The following is a 20,807-nucleotide window of genomic DNA, read 5'->3' as shown; positions in this document are numbered from 1 at the left end:
CAGCCCAGTGCTTGCCTAACTGATAAAAATCCTACCGAGTGATGAGTCTGCCTCTCACTCGGGGGCTTAGCTGCAGCCCAGTGCTCGCCTAAGTGATAAAAATCCTACCAAGTGATGAGTCTGCCTCTCACTCGGGGGCTTAGCTGCAGCCCAGTGCTTGCCTAAGTTTGAAAAATCCTACCGAGTGGTGAGCAAACCTCCCACTCGGAGGCTTAGCTGCAGTCTCGTACTCACCTAAGTTTGAAAAATCCTACCGAGTGGTGAGCAAACCTCCCACTCGGAGGCTTAGCTGCAGTCTCGTACTCGCCTAAGTTTGAAAAATCCTACCGAGTGGTGAGCAAACCTCTCGCTCGGAGGCTTAGCTGCAGTCTTGTACTCGCCTAAGTTTGAAAAATCCTACCGAGTGGAGAGCAATCCTCCCACTCGGGGGGCTTAGCTGCAGTCCCGTACTCGCCTAAGTTTGAAAAATCCTACCGAGTGGGGAGCAATCCTCCCACTCGGGGGGCTTAGCTGCAGCCCAACGCTCGCCTAAGTTTTGAAAAACCTTACCGGGTGGTTGACAGGAACGTCAAGACCATTGCGGGGTGCCTTCTGATGAGTTGATCAATGCTACTCAAGGATCACCCAATCGATTGATAGGAACATCAGGACCATTGCTGAGTGCCTTGATGATGAGCTGATCAATGCTACTCAACGATCACTCAATCGACCGACTGGAACGTCAAGACCATTGCTGAGTGCCTTGCTGATGAGCCGATCAATGCTACTCAAGGATCACACAATCGGCCGACTGGAATGTCAAGACCATTGCTGAGTGCCTTGCTGATGAGGCGATCAATGCTTCTCGAGGATCGCCCAATCAGGCGACTGGCCATTCTTTTCCAGAAGCTGCATCAAGCAAACGGACAACAATTCGAGAAAAAAACTAATTTCATTCAAGGACAGACGCAATATATGAGATGATAAATCCAAAGGTTCTTAACCGCAGAATAAAGTGCTCGGGCATCAGGCCCGAAGGAGTTTTAACGGTTACAAATCCACTCAACATCCCGAGGCAAATAAAGGTGAGGCATAATGTTTTTTAATCACTTGGCGAGAGAAGGACTGGCTGGATCGCAGAAGCTGTCAAGATCGATGCCGTCAGCAATGCGGGTGGCTGCCTCAAGGAAGGTGTCCATGAAGTCTTGGAAAGAGTGCTTCTTAGTATTCGCCACCTTGAGGGCCGCCAGCTTCTCTTCTTTGGCCTCCTTGCAGTGCACGTGGACCAGGGACAAAGCGACGTCAGCGCCACAACAAGCAGAAGACTTCTTCCACTCTTGCACTCAGTCAGGGATTTGGTTGAGTCGAGTCATCAACGACTCGAGACTTTGAGGAAGTTCTGCCTGAGGCCAGAGTTCGGCGTCCACTCGGGCCATCGCGGCCTTCAGCCGAGCCAGATAGTCGACTGCATCGTCCAAGCGTGATTCCAGTCGGAGCAAGTTCATCGCAACTTCATCTTTCATGGGACAGTTGATAGGGTCAAGACCTGTCTCGACCCATCCAGTTTCAGCTTCAAAGTCCTGACAGAGTTCTGTTCCATCACAACAAACAATGAGTCGATAGTATTGCAAATCTTAGTCGACGACAGTTATCTAACTGAACAGTCATACCTTCAAGCTTCAAGACAAGCTTCACCGCAAGTTGTTCCAAATGAGACTCTAGCTTGCCCGTCTTGGTCTTGAGACCATCAACTTCAGCGGTCAGGTTCTCCTTGTCCTTCCTCAGTTGTTCGACTTCACGATTGGCGTCCGAGACAGCCGTCTTCAATTTCACGTTCTCGTCCTCCAACTTGCCGACTGAAGCCAGCTTCTGGTACGCAAGCTTCATCTTCTCGCGTGCTTCCTTCTGAGCAGCTGCCAGATCCAGATCCTTCTGCTCCAAAGCCTCCTTGATCCTCTCTAAAGAAACAACACTTTTCAGACGAGACTGAAGTTGGCGATTTTCACTACGCACATCTGTTTGTGTGAAATCACTCAGTTCAAAGAGACTGAAAGAAAAACCAACGCGAAGTGTGAAGCTACAAAGCAGACAAATGGCCGAGTGATTACCTCCCATGATGGCCGTTTCTTCTTGAGCAGTTTTCAGATTCATCTTTGCAAGTTCGAGGTTAATTTCAACGCTGATATGCTTCTTCTTTAATTCGGTGAGCCGAGCTCCAAGATCACAAGACCTATGCAGACAGAAAGATAGACATGTCAGTCGACACATATAAGCGACAGTGAAGGAGAAGAATTACTCTAAGACTACTGCCGAATCAAATATTCAACATTAGTCTCGGGGACTACACCCAGTGGGTGCACTTAGCGTGCCCCCACTGGATCAGATCAATACTTAGCGAGAGTTGCCAAAAAAAGAGATACATTCTAAGACCTCAATCGACTGCCAGCAGTCTACCATGGTCTCGAGGACTACACCCAGTGGGTGCACTTAGCGTGCCCACACTAGTTCAGATCAATACTCAGCAGGGTCTGCCCAGCGTGAATTCGGACAGTCTACTAAGATTCTACTCAAGTCGAGTGCAATGGAAAATTTTCAAAGCTCTAAGCAAAGAAACACCCCAGTGGGTGATCAGATACAATATAACATTCGAAAGTTTAGTCGGAGTCTTGCTGACCTGAACATTGGCCTGAAGGGCAGTACTGGCATTGTAAGCCACTTGGCCGGCCTCGTGCACCACCTTCACCTACTCCATGGCAAGGTTCACCTGGCGCAGAGCTTACCTAGCGGCACTCGGCGAGTCATCCGGAGTCTGATACACAGCAAAAAGTGATGGTTGCAGAGCAACCAAGGTAGTTGCTGGGTCAGAGGCGTGGAGCTGCACTAGAGCAGCAGGAGTCGGTGCGGTCGAGCCCGCCGGACGATCAGTCGTCAGCGGGCTGGCGAACGTGACGCTGGTCAGAGCAGGCTCTCTGGAGCGTTCGACCTCCGCCTCGAGCGCCGGCGTCGACTGAGGAATCTGAACCTCAAGCCTCCTCCTGCCAGCACTCCCACTCCTCCTCTTCCTCTCCTGTAGAGGCACTTCTTCTTCGTCATCAGGGAGCACAACAACTTCTTGCGGAACTACAGAAAAGGAGAAAATGTCAGAAACTCTATCTATTGACAGTCTACACGATTCAACAAAGCTTGGCCGATCAGACTTATCGACTCGTGAGGTGGCTTCTTTGTCTCCTGGCGCCTTGTCAATGTCCATGTTAGTGGCAGCAGAGGTGGGGCTGGAAAGACACATGAGTTAGTGAGTCAGAACAAGAAAGTCTTCCGTCGACTTACAAAAACGCAAGCAAGATGCTCACCCCGAAGCGACATGGACGTCCATCTTGATCCGTGGCAGTGTCTTCCGGGCCTTGGGAGGAGCAACCTTAGGCTGCTTGGCCACCTTCTCCGTTGGCTTCGGAGTCGACGTCCGAGTGCGCTTCTGGGTAGTGGCACTCGAAGCCACACTTTTTCCACGCCCGCCAGACGGTTCATGTTGCTGTTTGGATCGATGTTCAGAGCGCGGCGGCGAGTCGACCTCTTCCTCCTCGTCCGACTCCTCGCTCTCCTCCTCCTCCTCTTCTCCCGGGGACTCCCACTCGCCACTCTCCTCCGTGCTGTCCTCCCCCTCCTGGTCCTGCACCAAAGCCTGTTCGCTGTTGGGCATTGAGTGCATCTCAGTGAATACCTGCAAAGCAAATCGACCGAAGCAAGAGTCAGCCAACAACAAGTACAGTCGGAACGCGAGCCAAAAACAGTCGGAACGGAGAATGTACCTTGTCGGGTGGGTTGCCATCACCGAAAGGGACGACTCGCCTGGATCCTCTGGGGTTGTCTTGGTTGCCCGTGATACCCTTTAGCCACAAGGCTACGGTTTCGAGCGACACTTCTTCTGGATGGACCCGAGCGGTGTCATCCGGTCCGGAATACAACCACATCGGGTGATCACGGGCCTGGAGAGGCTGGATGCACCGACTGAGGAACACTTCCAGCAAGTGCAAGCCAGTAACGCCATCATTGATGAGCTGGACCACTCGGTCTACCAACATCCTCGTCTCCATGGTCTCAGTAGTAGTAACTTTCAGTGGAGCAGGAGTCTGGACACAGTTGAATGAAAAAGGAAGAAGACCGGTCGACTGACCTGGAGCCACAACGTCCTGGCAATAGAACCAGGACGACTGCCAACCCCTAACAGATTCAGGAAGGGTCACATCAGGGAAAGCGCTCCTATTCCTCTTTTGTATACCTAGACCCCCGCACATCTGGATAACATGGGTTTTCAAGTCACTCGACTTCGCCCTTTTTACCGACTGGGAATGAATGGTGAAGATGTGTTTGAAGAGACCCCAGTGTGGTCGACACCCTAAGAAGTTCTCGCACATCAACACGAATGCGGCTAGGTACGTGATGGTGTTGGGGGAAAAGTGGTGGAGCTGTGCACCAAAGAAGTTCAAAAACCCATGAAAGAAAGGGTGCGGGGGGAGCGAGAAACCCCGGTCGACATGAGTGGCAAGCAGGACACACTCACCCGGTCGAGGTTGCGGTTCGGTCTTCCCCTTTGGCAGCCTCGCCGCTCCCTTGGCAATCAGTCCGAACTCCTCCAGTTCAGCCAGATCCTACTGCCGGACCGAAGACCGGATCCAATCGCCTTGGATCCAGCCCGGCGGTAGCCCCACGCGCGATGACGATCCACGACCCTGCTTCTTGCCCTTTGCCGCTCCCGTCGCCTTCTTAGCATGCTCTAGCGCCGCCGTCTTGTCCTTGACCATGGCGAGGGAGCAACAGTGTCGGGAGCGGAGGCGGTGGATGCGGCGGAGAAACGGAGAAGAAAGAGGAAGAAGCCGGCGTGCACAGTGCAAGCGCCCCGGCCCGTTACCTTATAAAGGGTCACTTCCAAGTGACTAACGCGTGGGGCCGAGCAATCCTATCAAATCCTGCTACAGTTGCGTGTAGCGTATGTGGCAAAAAAGGTGGCATGGGGATCGAGGCATCGCTACTTATCCGGACCGCTCGTTTTGGCGCTCTCCGGCCCGCGCGCTTCCCCGAAATTTCGTATCCCATGAAATCCGGGATTCACCACAGACAATTGCGCCCAAGATCCTGCGCTTCAACACAACACTCGACGCATAAGGTCACCAGTTTAATCGACAGTTCTCTGAATGGATCAAGGCGACCGAATGAACACTGAAGTACCAACGCGGGCGTTCAGGAAACACTCGCGAAGGCACAAAGCTCAGAACAGGTCCAACTTTGTCCTACTTTGCACTCGCACCTTAATCCATTCGGGGGCTACTAACGAGGATACAGACCTGGGGTAGGGTCGTAGGCCTGACCTATACGTCCTACCCAAGGTCACTACCCCAGAAGATAAAGAGACCAAGAATCCACTCGATGACCTAATCACTCGACCGTCATCCCCCACCATCACTTGACCATATGGGGAGTCAGTCGACTATATCGAGGACCAGGAGTCGGAAGAGCACGCAACGGCCAGGCATTCAATCCTTAGTCTTCATGAGCATTAAGAGTATTTAAGACCGCCGTTACCAGTAACGCCCTTACTTTATGTACATTAAGCCCCTTGTAATGGAGGTTGGCTAGGGTCCTGGCGCACTCTATATAAGCCACCCCCTCCTCTGGGACAAGGGTTCGCACCCCCTGTAACACAACACACATAAAACAATCGACCGCCTTCGGGCACCGAGACGTAGGGCTGTTACTTCCTCCGAGAAGGGCCTGAACTCATAAACCTTGTGTGTACATCTTCGCCATAGCTAAGATCTTGCCTATCCATACCTACCCCCTTTCCACTGTCAGACTTAGAACCACGACAGTATGGATGCTAATCCTCAAAAGAAAAAAAAGGAGCCTGGAGGCTACAAACTAGCGTTGTGGTGTTTCATGCCATATTTTTTCCATGTAAAAAATCTGGAGGCTAGTGCATGCGGTGCTCTTTCCTTGTCTTGTCCTCGGATTTTGCTAGTACGTAGATACATCTTTGTGAAGGCCTCAGCGGTCATATATTGCCTCGATCTGGTGCATGTCGTATGTACATAATACACCAAATCATGTCTGCCATCTAATGATTTAATCTATATACACAGTTCTCAAAAGAAAAAAACTAACCTGCATACACAGATTGAATCATGTGATAAAAAAAGTATGCATTGTTCAAAAATTCGCGTCAACTTTGGTTATTTTGGTTATTACCGAAACCAAACCGAAATTAGATAGTTATTACCGAAACCAAACCGTATCTATGTATAAAACCGTATAAACCAAAGTATAAAAACCGTATAAACCGAAAACTGTATAAACCAAACCGAATCAAACCAAAAAAACCGAATGCACACCCTGACCCATCATAGACATTTGATATTTATCGGACATCATTTTCTCGAACTCTAAGCTGCAAGCATTGTTAGTACAGCCGAAGATAATATCATCCACATAGATTTGACATACGAATAGATCATTATCAATGGCACGAGTGAAAAGTGTGGGATCAGTTGATCCTGGCTTGAACCCTTTGTCAAGCAAAAACTTCTTCAAGGTGGCATACCAAGCTCGGGGGGTTTGCTTTAGCCCATATAAGGCTTTCTTCAACCTGAAAACTTTGTTAGGAAACTCGGGGTGTTCTAAGCCAGGTGGTTGTCTAACATAAACTTCCTCATCAATTTCTCAATTGAGGAAAGCAATTTTCACATCCATTTGATAAAGCAAGATATTGTTGTAATTTGCATAAGCGAGAAGAATACAAATTGCCTCAAGACGTGCAACATGAGCATATGTTTCAAGAAAATCAATACCTTGTACCTGTGTGTACCCTTCAGCAACGAGTCGTGCTTTGTTTCTCACCGCAATGTCATTTTCATCTTGCTTATTGCGGGAAATCCATTTTGTGTCGATGATATTGTGTTTCTTGGGATTCGGTTTGTCAACCAATTCCCACACATCATTTAATTCGAATTGCACCAACTCCTCTTGCATAGCATTCATCCAATCTGGATCATTCATGGCTTCTTCATACTTGGTACGTTCTCTCAATGAGACAAAGGATAAACTGCCACAGTAGTTAGCTAAACGAGTGCGTGAACGAGTTGTGGGTCGATAACCTGGATTCTCAATCTCGTTGAGAATTAATGAAGGATCAACTCGATTTTCCACTCAAGGAAGAGCATTTTCTTTGTGATGAACATTATCACTCTCATCAGCATCAGCATTTGTATCATCATTTCCTTTGTGATTGCCATTTTAATTGGCATTTGGATTTTGATTGCCATTTCCATTCTGAGGAGCATTTGCTTCAGCAGCGGCTTGACGAGTTATGCTTTGATTCATAGGAGCATCATCATCAGAGGACCCATGTGCATTTCCTTCAACTGGCTTGACGCTTGATACATCTCCAACGTATCTATATTTTTTTATTGTTCCATGCTATTATATTACCTGTTTTGGATGTTTATGGGCTTTACTATACACTTTTATATCATTTTTGGGACTAACCTATTAACCGGAGGTCCAACCCAAATTGCTGTTTTTTTGCCTATTTCAGTGTTTCGCAGAAAAGGAATATCAAATGGAGTCCAAACGGAATGAAACCTTCCGGAGAGTTATTTTTGGAACAAACGCAATCCAGGAGACTTGGAGTGGACGTCAAGAAGTAAACAAGGCAGCCGCGAGGCAGGAGGGCGCGTGCCCCCCACCCTTGTTGGCCCCTCGTGGCTCCCCTGACCGACTTCCTTCACCTATATATACTTGCATACCCTAAAAACATCCAGGAGCACCACGAAACCCTATTTCCACCGTCGCAACCTTCTGTACCCGTGAGATCCCATCTTGGAGCCTTTTCTGGCGCTCCGCTGGAGGGGGAATCGATCATGGAGGGCTTCTACATCAACGCCAAGGCCTCTCCGATGAGTTGTGAGTAGTTTACCATAGACCTTCGGGTCCATAGCTATTAGATATATGGCTTCTTCTCTCTCTTTGAATCTCAATACAAAGTTCTCCTTGATCTTCTTGGAGATCTATTCGATGTAACTCTTTTTGCGGTGTGTTTGTCGAGATCCGATGAATTGTGGGTTTATGATCAAGTTTATCTATGAGAAATATTTGAATCTCCTCTGAAATCTTTTATGTATGATTGGTTATCTTTGCAAGTCTCTTCGAATTATCAGTTTGGTTTGGCCTACTAGATTGATCTTTCTTGCAATGGGAGAAGTGCTTAGCTTTGGGTTCAATCTTGCGGTGTCCTTTCCTAGTGACAGCAGGGGCGACAAGGCACGTATTGTATTGTTGCCATCGGGGATAAAAGATGGGGTCTATATCATGTTGCTTGAGTTTATCCCTCTACATCATGTCATCTTGCCTAATGCGTTACTCTGTTCTTATGAACTTAATACTCTAGATGGATGCTGGATAGCGGTCGATGTGTGAAGTAATAGTAGTAGATGCAGAATCGTTTCGATCTACTTGTCGCGGACGTGATGCCTATATACATGATCATGCCTAGATATTCTCATAACTATGCACTTTTCTATCAATTGCTCGACAGTAATTTGTTCACCCATCGTAATACTTATGCTATCTTGAGAGAAGCCACTAGTGAAACCTATGGCCCGGGTCTATTTTCCATCATATAAGTTTCCGATCTACTTTATTTTGCAATCTTTACTTTTCAATCTATATCATAAAAATACCAAAAATATTTATCTTATCTTATTATCTCTATCAGATCTCACTTTTGCAAGTGGCCGTGAAGGGATTCACAACCCCTTTATCGCGTTGGTTGCGAGGTTCTTATTTGTTTTTGTAGGTACGAGGGACTTGCGTGTAGCCTCATACTGGATTGATACCTTGGTTCTCAAAAACTGAGGGAAATGCTTACGCTACTTTGCTGCACCACCCTTTCCTCTTCAAGGGAAAACCAATGCAGTGCTCAAGAGGTAGCAAGAAGGATTTCTGGCGCCATTGTCGGGGAGGTCTTCGCACAAGTCAAGACATACCAAGTACCCATCACAAACTTTATCCTTCGTATTACATTATTTGCCATTTGCCTCTCATTTTTCTCTCCCGCGCTTTACCCTTGCCGTTTTATTTGCCCTCTCTTTCCAGTCCGCCTCTTTTTTGCTTGCTTCTTGTGTTACTTGCTGCCACTATGTCTGAAACTGGGGAGGTTATTGTTGATAAGGACAATAGTAATAACATGGGAAACTTTGATGGTTTTGATGATCCCGCTGGAGAACCCACTATCTTACATACTAAAAAGTTTCGAATCGGTAGTGGTAATATTATTGGAAAAGGGGTTATTCAAGATTTCTTTACGTGTGCCAGTGCTTTACCTTCTATGGGTGGATCTATTCTTCATAGAACTAATAGTCTTGCGAATGCTATATCTTTGCTTATAGTTGAACTTGAAAGACAGTTTATGCATATGCATCCTTGCATACAAAGGATTTTCCTAGAATTTTCCAATATTGAGCATTCTTATGTCAAGTGTGCAGCTACTATCTTTTTGGCACATGAGTTCAGATTTATAACAAAAGAAGCCAAAGAAATTTTTGCGCACTATAGGGTGGACGCTGGTCGTCCTCCCATAGAGGCGATCCTCTTTAATCAAGAGGACATAATGCGTTTACAATCTTTAGATCATGTTGCTTTTAATGAAAACCTTAGAAAAAAGGTTCCTACTGATGTTCTAGTTGATAAATTTCTGAACTTAATAATGATTTTGCTATTCAAAACAATGGGTTAGGATTTTCTCTTGAGCAAAGGCTCATAACTTTTTGCCAAAAGAATGCTTATAATGATGATTTGGTTGTACAATATGAAGGGCCAAAGGAGGAACCCATACCTCCCGAGCTTGATCTTGGGGACTTCTGTCCCATTAAATTTAGCCCTTTTGATTACTTTTTCTTGCCACAAAGAAAACTTGCTGCTGAATGTAGGGAATATGGGATGAGTTTTCGTGATTTACCTTACCATTATGGCAATACTTAGATCTATTCTCGCTTTTATGCCTAGCTAGGGGCGTTAAACGATAGCGCTTGTTGGGAGACAACCCAATTTTCTTTTTGTTCCTTGCTTTTTGTTCCTGTTTAGTAATAAATAATTCATCTAGCTTCTGTTTAGATGTGGTTTTATGTTTTAATTAGTGTTTTTGCCAAGTAGAACCTATAGGATCATCTTGGGTGATAGTTAATTTGATCTTGCTAAAAAACAGAAACTTTTACGCGCACGAGAATAATTTTAATAAATCACCGAAACATGATTTTAAGTTGTTTCTTTTTGCATTAGATTAATAGATAAATTTCCTAGGACTTCCTATTGTTTTAGGATTTTTAGAGTTCCGGAAGTATTTGGAAGTTACAGATTACTACAGACTGTTCTGTTTTTGATAGATTCTGTTTGTCGTGTGTTGTTTGCTTATTTTGATGAATCTATGGCTAGTATCGGGGGGTATGAACCATGGAGAAGTTGGAATACAGTAGGTTTAACACCAATATAAATAAAGAATGAGTTCATTACAGTACCTTAAAGTGGTGGTTTTCTTTCTTGCACTAACAGAGCTTATGAGATTTTCTGTTGAGTTTTGTGTTGTGAAGTTTTCAAGTTTTGGGTAAAGATTTGATGGATTATGGTATAAGGAGGGGCGAGAGCCTAATATTGGGGATGCCCAAGGAACCCCAAGGTAAATTCAAGGACAACCAAAAGCCTAAGCTTGGGGATGCCCTGGAAGGCATCCCCTCTTTCGTCTTCGTCTATCGGTAACTTTACTTGGAGCTATATTTTTATTCACCATATGAATGTGTTTTGCTTGAAGCGTCTTGTATGATATGAGTCTTTGCTTTTTAGTTTACCACAATCATCCTTGCTGTACACACTTTTTGGTAGAGACACACATGAATCGGAATTTATTAGAATACTCTATGTGCTTCACTTATATCTTTTGAGCTAGATAATTTTGCTCTAGTGCTTCACTTATATCTTTTTAGAGCACGGCGGTGGTTTTATTTTGTAGAAATTATTGATCTCTCATGCTTCACTTATATTATTTTGAGAGTCTTTTAGAACAGCATGGTATTTGCTTTGGTTATAAAATTGGTCCTAATATGATGGGCATTCAAGATGGGTATAATAAAAACTTTCATATAAAGTGCATTGAATACTATGAGAAGTTTGATTCCTTATGATTGTTTGGAGATATGAGGATGGTGATATTAGAGTCATGCTAGTGGAGTAGTTGTGAATTTGAAGAATACTTGTGTTAAAGTTTGTGATTCCCATAGCATGCACGTATGGTGAACCGTTATGTGATGAAGTCGGAGCATGATTTATTTTTTGATTGTCTTCCTTATGAGTGGTGGTCGGGGACGAGCGATGGTCTTTTCCTAACAATCTATCCCTCTAGGATCATGCACGTAGCACTTTGTTTCGATGACTAATAGATTTTTGCAATAAGTATATGAGTTCTTTATGACTAATGTTGAGTCCATGGATTATACGCACTCTCACCCTTCCACCATTGCTAGCATCTCTTATACCACCCAACTTTCGCCGGTATCATACACCCACCATATACCTTCCTCAAAACAGCCACCATACCTACCTATTATGGAATTTCCATAGCCATTCCGAGATATATTGCCATGCAACTTTCCACCGTTCCATTTATTATGACACGCTCCATCATTGTCATATTGCTTTTGCATGATTATGTAGTTGACATCATATTTGTCGCAAAGACACCTTTATAATTCTTTCATACATCGCTCTTGATTCATTGCATATCCCGGTACACCGTCGGAGGCATCCACATAGAGTCATATTTTTTTTCTAAGTATTGAGTTGTAATATTGAGTTGTAAGTAAATAAAAATGTGATGATATTCATTATTAGAGCATTGTCCCATGTGAGGAAAGGATGATGGAGACTGTGATTCCCCCACAAGTCGGGATGAGACTTCGGACTTTATGAAAAATAAAAGAGGCCAAATAAGCCCAAATAAAAAAGAGAGGCCAAAGAAGCCCACCCAAAAAATGAGAGAAAAAGAGAGAAGGGACAATGTTACTATCCTTTTACCACACTTGTGCTTAAAAGTAGCACCATGATCTTCATGATAGAGAGTCTCCTATATTGTCACTTTCATATACTAGTGGGAATTGTACATTATAGAACTTGGCTTGTATATTCCAATGATGGGCTTCCTCCAGTTGCTCTAGGTCTTCGTGAGCAAGCGAGTTGGATGCACACCCACTGATGTCTACTACACAACCTTCTTCTTGTAGACGTTGTTGAGCCTGCAAGTGCACAGGTTTGTAGGACAGTAGCAAATTTCCCTCAAGTGGATGCCCTAAGGTTTATCAATCCGTAGGAGGCGTAGGATGAAGATGGTCTCTCTCAAGCAACCCTGCAACCAAATAAGAAAAACTCTCTTGTGTCCCCAACACACCCAATACAATGGTAAATTGTATAGATGCACCAGTTCGGCGAAGAAATAGTGATACAAGTGCAAAATAGATAGTAGATAAAGGTTTTTGTAATCTGAAATAATAAAAACAGCAAGGTAACGAGCGATAAAAGTGAGCGTAAACAGTATTACAATGCTAGGAAACAAGGCCTACGGTTCATACTTTCACTAGTGCAAGTTCTCTCAACAATAATAACATAGATAGATCATATAACAAGCCCTTAACATGAAACAAAGAGTCACTCCAAAGCCACTAATAGCGGAGAACATACTTTCACTAGGCCAGTGCTTGTCTAAGTGTTGGTCCGAACCGGGAAGACTGCGGGGCCACCTCGGGGCAACTCGAGGGTTGGTTTTACTCGTAGGCTGACCTATCCGGTGTTGCCCTGAGAACGAGATATGTGCAGCTCCTATCGGGATTGTCGGCGCATCGGGCGGCTTCACTGGTCTTGTTTTACCATTGTCGAAATGTCTTGTAAACCGGGATTCTGAGTCTGATCGGGTCTTCCTGGGAGAAGGTATACCCTTCGTTGATCGCGAGAGCTTATCATGGGCTAAGTTGGGACACCCCTGCAGGGTTTAAACTTTTGAAAGTCGTGCCCGCGGTTATGGGCAGATGGGAATTTGTTAATGTCCGGTTGTAGAAAACTTGTCACCAGATCCGAATTAAAACGCATCAACCGCGTGTGTAGCCGTGATGGTCTCTTTTCGGCGGAGTCCGGGAAGTGAACACGGTTTTGGGTTATGTTTGACGTAAGTAGGAGTTCAGGATCACTTCTTGATCATTGCTAGTTTCATGACCATTCCACTTGCTCTCTTCTCGCTCTTATTTGCGTATGTTAGCCACCATATATGCTTAGTCGCTGCTGCAACCTCACCACTTTACCCCTTCCTTCCCCTTTAAGCTTTGCTAGTCTTGATACCCATGGTAATGGGATTGCTGAGTCCTCGTGGCTCACAGATTACTACAACAATAGTTGCAGGTACAGGTTGTGCGATGATCATGACGCGAGAGCGATGTTTGCTTGTTTTGGAGTTCTTCTTCTGCTTCTTCTTTGATCAGGGGATAGGTTCCAGGTCGGCAGCCTGGGCTAGCAGGGTGGATGTCGTTTGAGTTTCTGTTTGTGTTTCATCCATAGTCGGATGGTGATCTTATGTAAGATGATGTTGTATTCGTGTGGCACGGTATGCCTTATGTATGTATCCCTACCTATTATGTAATGTTGATGTAATGATATCCACCTTGCAAAATCGTTTCAATATGCGGGTCTATCCTTGGTGGGACCTTCGAGTTCCTTTTGGATAGGGTCACATATTGGGCCTGACAGCACTAGAGCTATAAATATATGAAAGCTCAACAAAAGAAACTAAGTGGGTGTGCATCCAACTTGCTTGCTCACGAAGACCTAGGGCACTTTGAGGAAGCCCATCATTGGAATATACAAGTCAAGTTCTATAATGAAAAATTTCCACTAGTATATGAAAGTGACAACCTATGAGACTCTCTATCATGAAGATCATTGTGCTATTTTTGAAGCACAAGTGTGGAAAAAGAGATAGTAGCAATTGTCCCTTCTCTCTTTTTCTCTCTTTTTATTTTTTCTCTTTCTCTTTTTTTCCTTTTTTTCTTTTTTTTCTTTCTCTTCTTTTTTTCTTTTTGGTGGGCTTCTTTGGCCTCTTTTATTTTTATAAAGTTCGAAGTCTCATCCCGACTTGTGGGGGAATCATAGTCTTCATCATTCTTTCCTCACTGGGACAATGCTCTAATAATGAAGATCATCACACTTTTATTGATTTACAACTCAAGAATTAGAACTCAAAGCTAGAACAAGATATGGCTCTATATGAATGCCTCCGGCGGTGTACCGGGATATGCAATGAATCAAGAGCGACATGTATGAAAATTATGAAGGTGTCCTTGCCACAAATACGATGTCAACTACATGATCATGCAAAAAGCAATGTGACAATGATGAAACGTGTCATAATAAACAGAACGGTGGAAAGTGGCATGGCAATATATCTCGGAATGGCTATGGAAATGCCATAATAGGTAGGTATGGTGGTTGTTTTGAGGAAGGTAAATAATGGGTTCATGATACCGGCGAAAGTTGCGCGGTAATAAGAGAGGCTAGCAAAGTGGAAGAATGAGTGTGTGTATATCCATGGACTCACATTAGTCATAAAGAACTCATATACTTATTGCAAAAGTCTACTTAGCCCTCAAAGCAAAGTACTACTACGCATGCCCCAAGAGGGATAGATTGGTAGGAAAAGACCATCGCTCGTCCCCGACTGCCACTCATAAGGAAGACAATCAAAAGAGCACCTCATGCAACAAACTTGTCACACAACTTTTACCATACGTGCATGCTACAGGACTTGCCAACTTTAACAAAAGTATTTCTCAATTTCATAATTATCCACTACCATGACCCTAACATTACTACCTTTATATCTCAAAACAATTATCAAGCAACAAATTGATCATAGCATCCAATTCACTTCCTATGATAGTTTTCATTCAAATTACCATGTTGTTTAAGACTCTCAAAATAATATAAGTGAAGCATGAGAGACTAGCAATTTCTTCAAAATATAACCACCGCTGTGCTCTAAAAGATATAAGTGAAGCACTAGAGCAAACGACAAACTACTCCGAAAGATATAAGTGAAGTTCAATGAGTAGTCAAATAATTGTGCAACTATGTGAAGACTCTCTCCCATTTAAGAATTCAGATCTTGGTATCTTATTCAAACATCAAGCAAAGCAAAATAAAATGACAATGCAAGGATAGCACAACTCATGTGAAGAAGCAAAAACTTAGGCTCAGCCGATACTAACCGATAGTTGTTGAAGAAGAAAGGTGGGATGCCTAATGGGGCATCCCCAAGCTTAGATGCTTGAGACTTCTTGGAATATTATCTTGGGGTGCCTTGGGCATCCCCAAGCTTGAACTTTTATGTCTCCTTAATTCCTCTCATATCATGGTTTCTCTTTTTATCAGAAGCTTCATTCACAACAAACTCAACAAGAACTCGTGAGATAGGTTAGTATAAACCAATGCAAAACCTTATCATTTTCTACTGTAACTAATCACTAAAATTACTATTCAACATTGAATACTAAATGTCTCTGCATATTTAATACTCCTATCCTCAAATAGAATCATTAAACAAGCAAACATATGCAAACAATGCAAACATAACAGCAATCTGCCAAAACAGTAAAGTCTGTAAAGAATGCAAGAGTATCAATACTTCCCTGACTCCAAAAATTATGAACTAAAATTCCCACTGTAATAAATTTATCATAGCTTAATATACAAAAAGATTCAATGTTATACCATTCTCTTACTTTTCTAGGGAATTTTTGCTACAGCGGTAAACTTTCTGTTTTCAAACAGCAACATGTATACTTGCAAAACAAGCATGGCAAAGGCTATCCTTGACATTTTTATTGAAAATAAATATGCAAAACATTATTATAACTAACATCAAGCAAACACTAATAAAGTAAAATGACGCTCCAAGCAAAACATATATCATGCGGCGAATAAAAATATAGCTCCAAGTAAAGTTACCGATGAACGAAGACGAAAGAGGGGATGCCATCCGGGGCATCCCCAAGCTTAGGCTCTTGGTTGTCCTTGAATATTACCTTGGGGTGCCTTGGGCATCCCCAAGCTTAGGCTCTTTCCACTCCTTATTCCATAGTCCATCGAATCTTTTACCCAAAACTTGAAAACTTCAACCACACAAAACTCAACACAAAACTCGTAAGCTCCATTAGTATAAGAAAATAAAACCACCACTTAGGTACTATAATGAACTCATTCTAAATTCATATTGGTGTAATATCTATTGTATTCTAACTTCTCTATGGTTCATACCACTTAATACTAGCCATAGATGCATCAAAATAAGCAAACAACACAATGAAAACAGAATCTGTCAAAAACAGAACAGTCTGTAGTAATCTGTATCAAACGTATACTTCTGGAACCCCAAAAATTATGAAATAAATTTCTGTACCTGAGTAATTCGTCTATTAATCACCTGAAAAAATAATCAACCTAAAACCACTCTCCAGTAAAAAATGGCAGCCATTCTCGTGAGCGCAAAAGTTTCTGTTTTTTAAGCAAGATCATATAAACTTCACCCAAGTCTTCCCAAAGGTCCTACTTGGCACTTTATTGAAACAAAAGCTATAAAAGATGATTAATACAGTAGTATAATCATGTGGACACACAAAAACAGTAAGGATAAATATTGGGTTGTCTCCCAACAAGCGCTTTTCTTTAATGCCTTTCTAGCTAGGCATGATGATGACAATGATGCTCACATAAAAGATAAGAATTGAAACATAAAGAGAGCATCATGAAGAATATGACTATCACATTTAAGTCTAACCCACTTCCTATGCATAGGGATTTCGTGAGCAAACAACTTATTGGAAGAATAATCAACTAGCATAGGATGGCAAAACAAGCATAACGTCAAGATTTTCAACACATAGAGAGGAAACTTGACATTATTGCAACTCCTACAAGCATATGTTCCTCTCTCATAATAGTTTTCAGTAGCATCATGAATGAATTCAACAATATAACCTACACCTAAAGCATTCTTTTCATGATCTACAAGCATATAAAATTTACTACTCTCCACATAAGCAAAATTCTTCTCATTCGGAATAGTGGGAGTAAACTCAACAAAATAACTATCATGTGAGGCATAATCCATTGAAAACTAAAATCATGATGACAAGTTTCATGGTGATCATTATTCTTAATAGCATACAAGTAATCACAATAATCATCATAAATAGCAACTCTGTTCTCATAATCAATTGGAACCTCTTCCGAAATAGTGGAATCATCACTAAATAAAGTTGACACTCTTACAAATCCACTTTCATGTTCATCACAATAAGATTCAACATCCTCCAAAATAGTGGGATCACTACTTCCTAAAGTTGACACTCTTCCAAACCCACTTCATCAATATAATCATCATAAATAGGAGGCATGCTTTCATCATAATAAATATTCTCATCAAAACTTGGGGGACAAAAAAATATCATAATCATCAAACATAGCTTCCCCAAGCTTGTGGCTTTGCATATCATTAGCATCTTGGATATTCAAGGAATTCATACTAACAGCATTGCAATCATGCTCATCATTCACATATTTCATGCCAAGCATTCTATGTAATTATTATTCTAGCACTTGAGCACAATTTTCCCTTCCATCATTCTCACGAAAGATATTAAAAAGACGAAGCTTATGAGACAAACTTAACTCCATTTTTTTGTAGTTTTATTTTATAAACTAAACTAGTGATAAAACAAGAAACAAAAAGATTCGATTGCAAGATCTAAAGATATACCTTCAAGCGCCAACCTCCCCAGCAACGGCGCCAGAAAAGAGCTTGATGTCTGCTACACAACCTTCTTCTTGTAGACTTTGTTGGGCCTGCAAGTGCACAGGTTTGTAGGACAGTAGCAAATTTCCCTCAAGTGGATGACCTAAGGTTTATCAATCCGTAGGAGGCGTAGGATGACGATGGTCTCTCTCAAGCAACCCTGCAACCAAATAACAAAAAGTCTCTTGTGTCCCCAACACACCCAATACAATGGTAAATTGTATAGGTGCACTAGTTCGGCGAAGAGATGGTGATACAAGTGCAAAATAGATAGTAGACAAAGGTTTTTGTAATCTGAAATAATAAAAACAGCAAGGTAACGAGCGATAAAAGTGAGCATAAACGGTATTGCAATGCTAGGAAACAAGGCCTAGGGTTCATACTTTCACTAGTGCAAGTTCTCTCAACAATAATAACATAGATAGATGATATAACAAGCCCTCAACATGCAACAAAGAGTCACTCCAAAGCCACTAATAGCGGAGAATAAATGTAGAGATTATGGCAGGGTACGAAACCACCTCAAAGTTATTCTTTCGGATCAATCTATTAAAGAGTTCGTACTAGAATAAGACCTTAAGACACAAATCAACCAAAACCCTAATGTCACCTAGATACTCCATTGTCACCTCGAGTATCCGTGGGCATGATTATACGATATGCATCACACAATCTCAGATTCATCCAACCAACACAAAGTACTTCAAAGAGTGCCCCAAAGTTTCTACCGGAGAGTCAAGAACGTGTGCCAACCCCTATGCATAGGTTCATGGGCGGAACCCGCAAGTTGGTCACCAAAACATACATCAAGAGGCACATGATATCCCATTGTCACCACAGATAAGCACGGCAAGACATACATCAAGTGTTCTCATAAAAGACTCAATCCGATAAGATAACTTCAAAGGGGAAACTCAATTCATCATAAGAGAGTAGAGGGGGAGAAACATTATAAGATCCAACTACAATAGCAAAGCTTGGGATACATCAAGATCGTGCCATAGAGGGAACAAGAGAGAGAACACGAGAGAGAGAGATCAAACACATAGCTACTGGTACATACCCTCAGCCCCGAGGATGAACTACTACCTCCTCGTCATGGAGAGCGCCGAGATGATGAAGATGGCCACCAGTGAAGGATCCCCCCTCCGGCAGGGTGCCGGGAAGGGCTCCCGAGAGGTTTTTGGTGGCTATAGAGGCTTGCGGCGGGGGAACTCCCAATCTATCTTCTCCGTGGATGTCTTTAGGGTACGTGGGACTATATAGGCGAAAGAAGTCGGTCGGGAGGTGCTCGAGGGGTCCACGAGACAGGGGGTTGTGCCCTGTAGGGGGGGGGGGGGCGCCCCCTATCTCCTAGGCTCCTCGAGGGTCTTCTGACTTGATCTCCAAGCCTCCAGGATGATATTCTTCCAAAAAATCACGATGCCGAAGGTTTCATTCCGTTTGGACTCCGTTTGATATTCCTTTTCTTCGAAATACTGAAACAGGCAATAAAACAGCAATATGGGCTGGGCCTCTGGTTATTAGGTTAGTCCCAAAAGTAATATAAAAGTGTATAATAAAACCCATAATCATTCAAACTGATAATAAAATAGCATGGAACAATCAAAAATTATAGATACATTGGAGACGTATCACCCACTTAGTTCCTTTTGTTGAGATTTCATACACTTATAGCTCTAGTGCATCCGTTGTATGGCAATCCCTACTCACTAACATTGATATCTATTAATGGGCATCTCCATAGCCCATTGATACGCCTAGTTGATGTGAGACTATCTTCTCCTTTTTTGTCTTCTCCACAACCACCATTCTATTCCACATATAGTGCTATGTCCATGGCTCACGCTCATGTATTGCGTGAAAATTGAAAAAGTTTGAGAACATCAAAAGTATGAAACAATTGCTTGGCTTGTCATCGGGGTTGTGCATGATTTAAATATTTTGTGTGATGAAGATAGAGCATAGCCAGACTATATGATTTTGTAGGGATAGCTTTCTTTAGCCCTGTTATTTTTAGAAGACATGATTGCTTTGTTAGTATGATTGAAGTATTATTGTTTTCATGTCAATATTAAACTTTTGTCTTTACTCTTATGGATCTGAACATTAATGCCACAATATACATTGAGAATTATGCTAGGGAGCATTCCACATTTTTTTTTGTTTTTATCATTTACCTACTCGAGGACGAGCAAGAATTAAGCTTGGGGATGCTTGATACGTCTCCAACGTATCTATAATTTTTGATTGTTCCACGCTATTATATTACCTGTTTTGGATGTTTATGGGCTTTACTATACACTTTTAAATCATTTTTCGGACTAACCTATTAACCGGAGGCCCAACCCAAATTGCCGTTTTTTGCCTATTTCAGTGTTTTGCAGAAAAGGAATATCAAACGGAGTCCAAACGGAATGAAACCTTCGGGAGAGTTATTTTTGGAACAAACGCAATCCAGGAGACTTGGAGTGGACGTCAAGAAGTAAACGAGGCGGCCACGAGGCAGGAGGGCGCCCCCAGGGGGGTGGGCGTGCCCCCCACCCTTGTGGGCCCCTCGTGGCTCCCCTGACCGACTTCCTTCGCCTATATATACTTGCATACCCTAAAAACATCCAGGAGCACCACAAAACCCTATTTCCACCGCCGCAACCTTCTGTACCCGTGAGATCCCATCTTGGAGCCTTTTCCGGTGCTCCACCGGAGGGGGGATCGATCACGGAGGGCTTCTACATCAACGCCAAGGCCTCTCCGATGAGTTGTGAGTAGTTTACCACAGACCTTCGGGTCCATAGTTATTAGCTAGATGGCTTCTTCTCTCTCTTTGAATCTCAGTACAAAGTTCTCCTTGATCTTCCTGGAGATCTATTCGATGTAACTCTTCTTGCGGTGTGTTTGT

General features: G+C 43.1%; 1 pseudogene; it reads right to left on the bottom strand.

Annotated features, from left to right (window-relative positions):
- LOC119292770 overlaps window positions 1-1,866 on the bottom strand; it is a 26,843-nt pseudogene extending 24,977 nt beyond the window's left edge.
- Window positions 1,867-20,807: the final 18,941 nt, after the last annotated feature.

Source organism: Triticum dicoccoides, chromosome 4B (genome assembly GCF_002162155.2).
Source record: "Triticum dicoccoides isolate Atlit2015 ecotype Zavitan chromosome 4B, WEW_v2.0, whole genome shotgun sequence".
Lineage (NCBI taxonomy): Eukaryota > Viridiplantae > Streptophyta > Magnoliopsida > Poales > Poaceae > Triticum > Triticum dicoccoides.
Note: the sequence above shows the minus strand (reverse complement) of the source record. Positions and strands in the feature narration are given on the sequence as shown.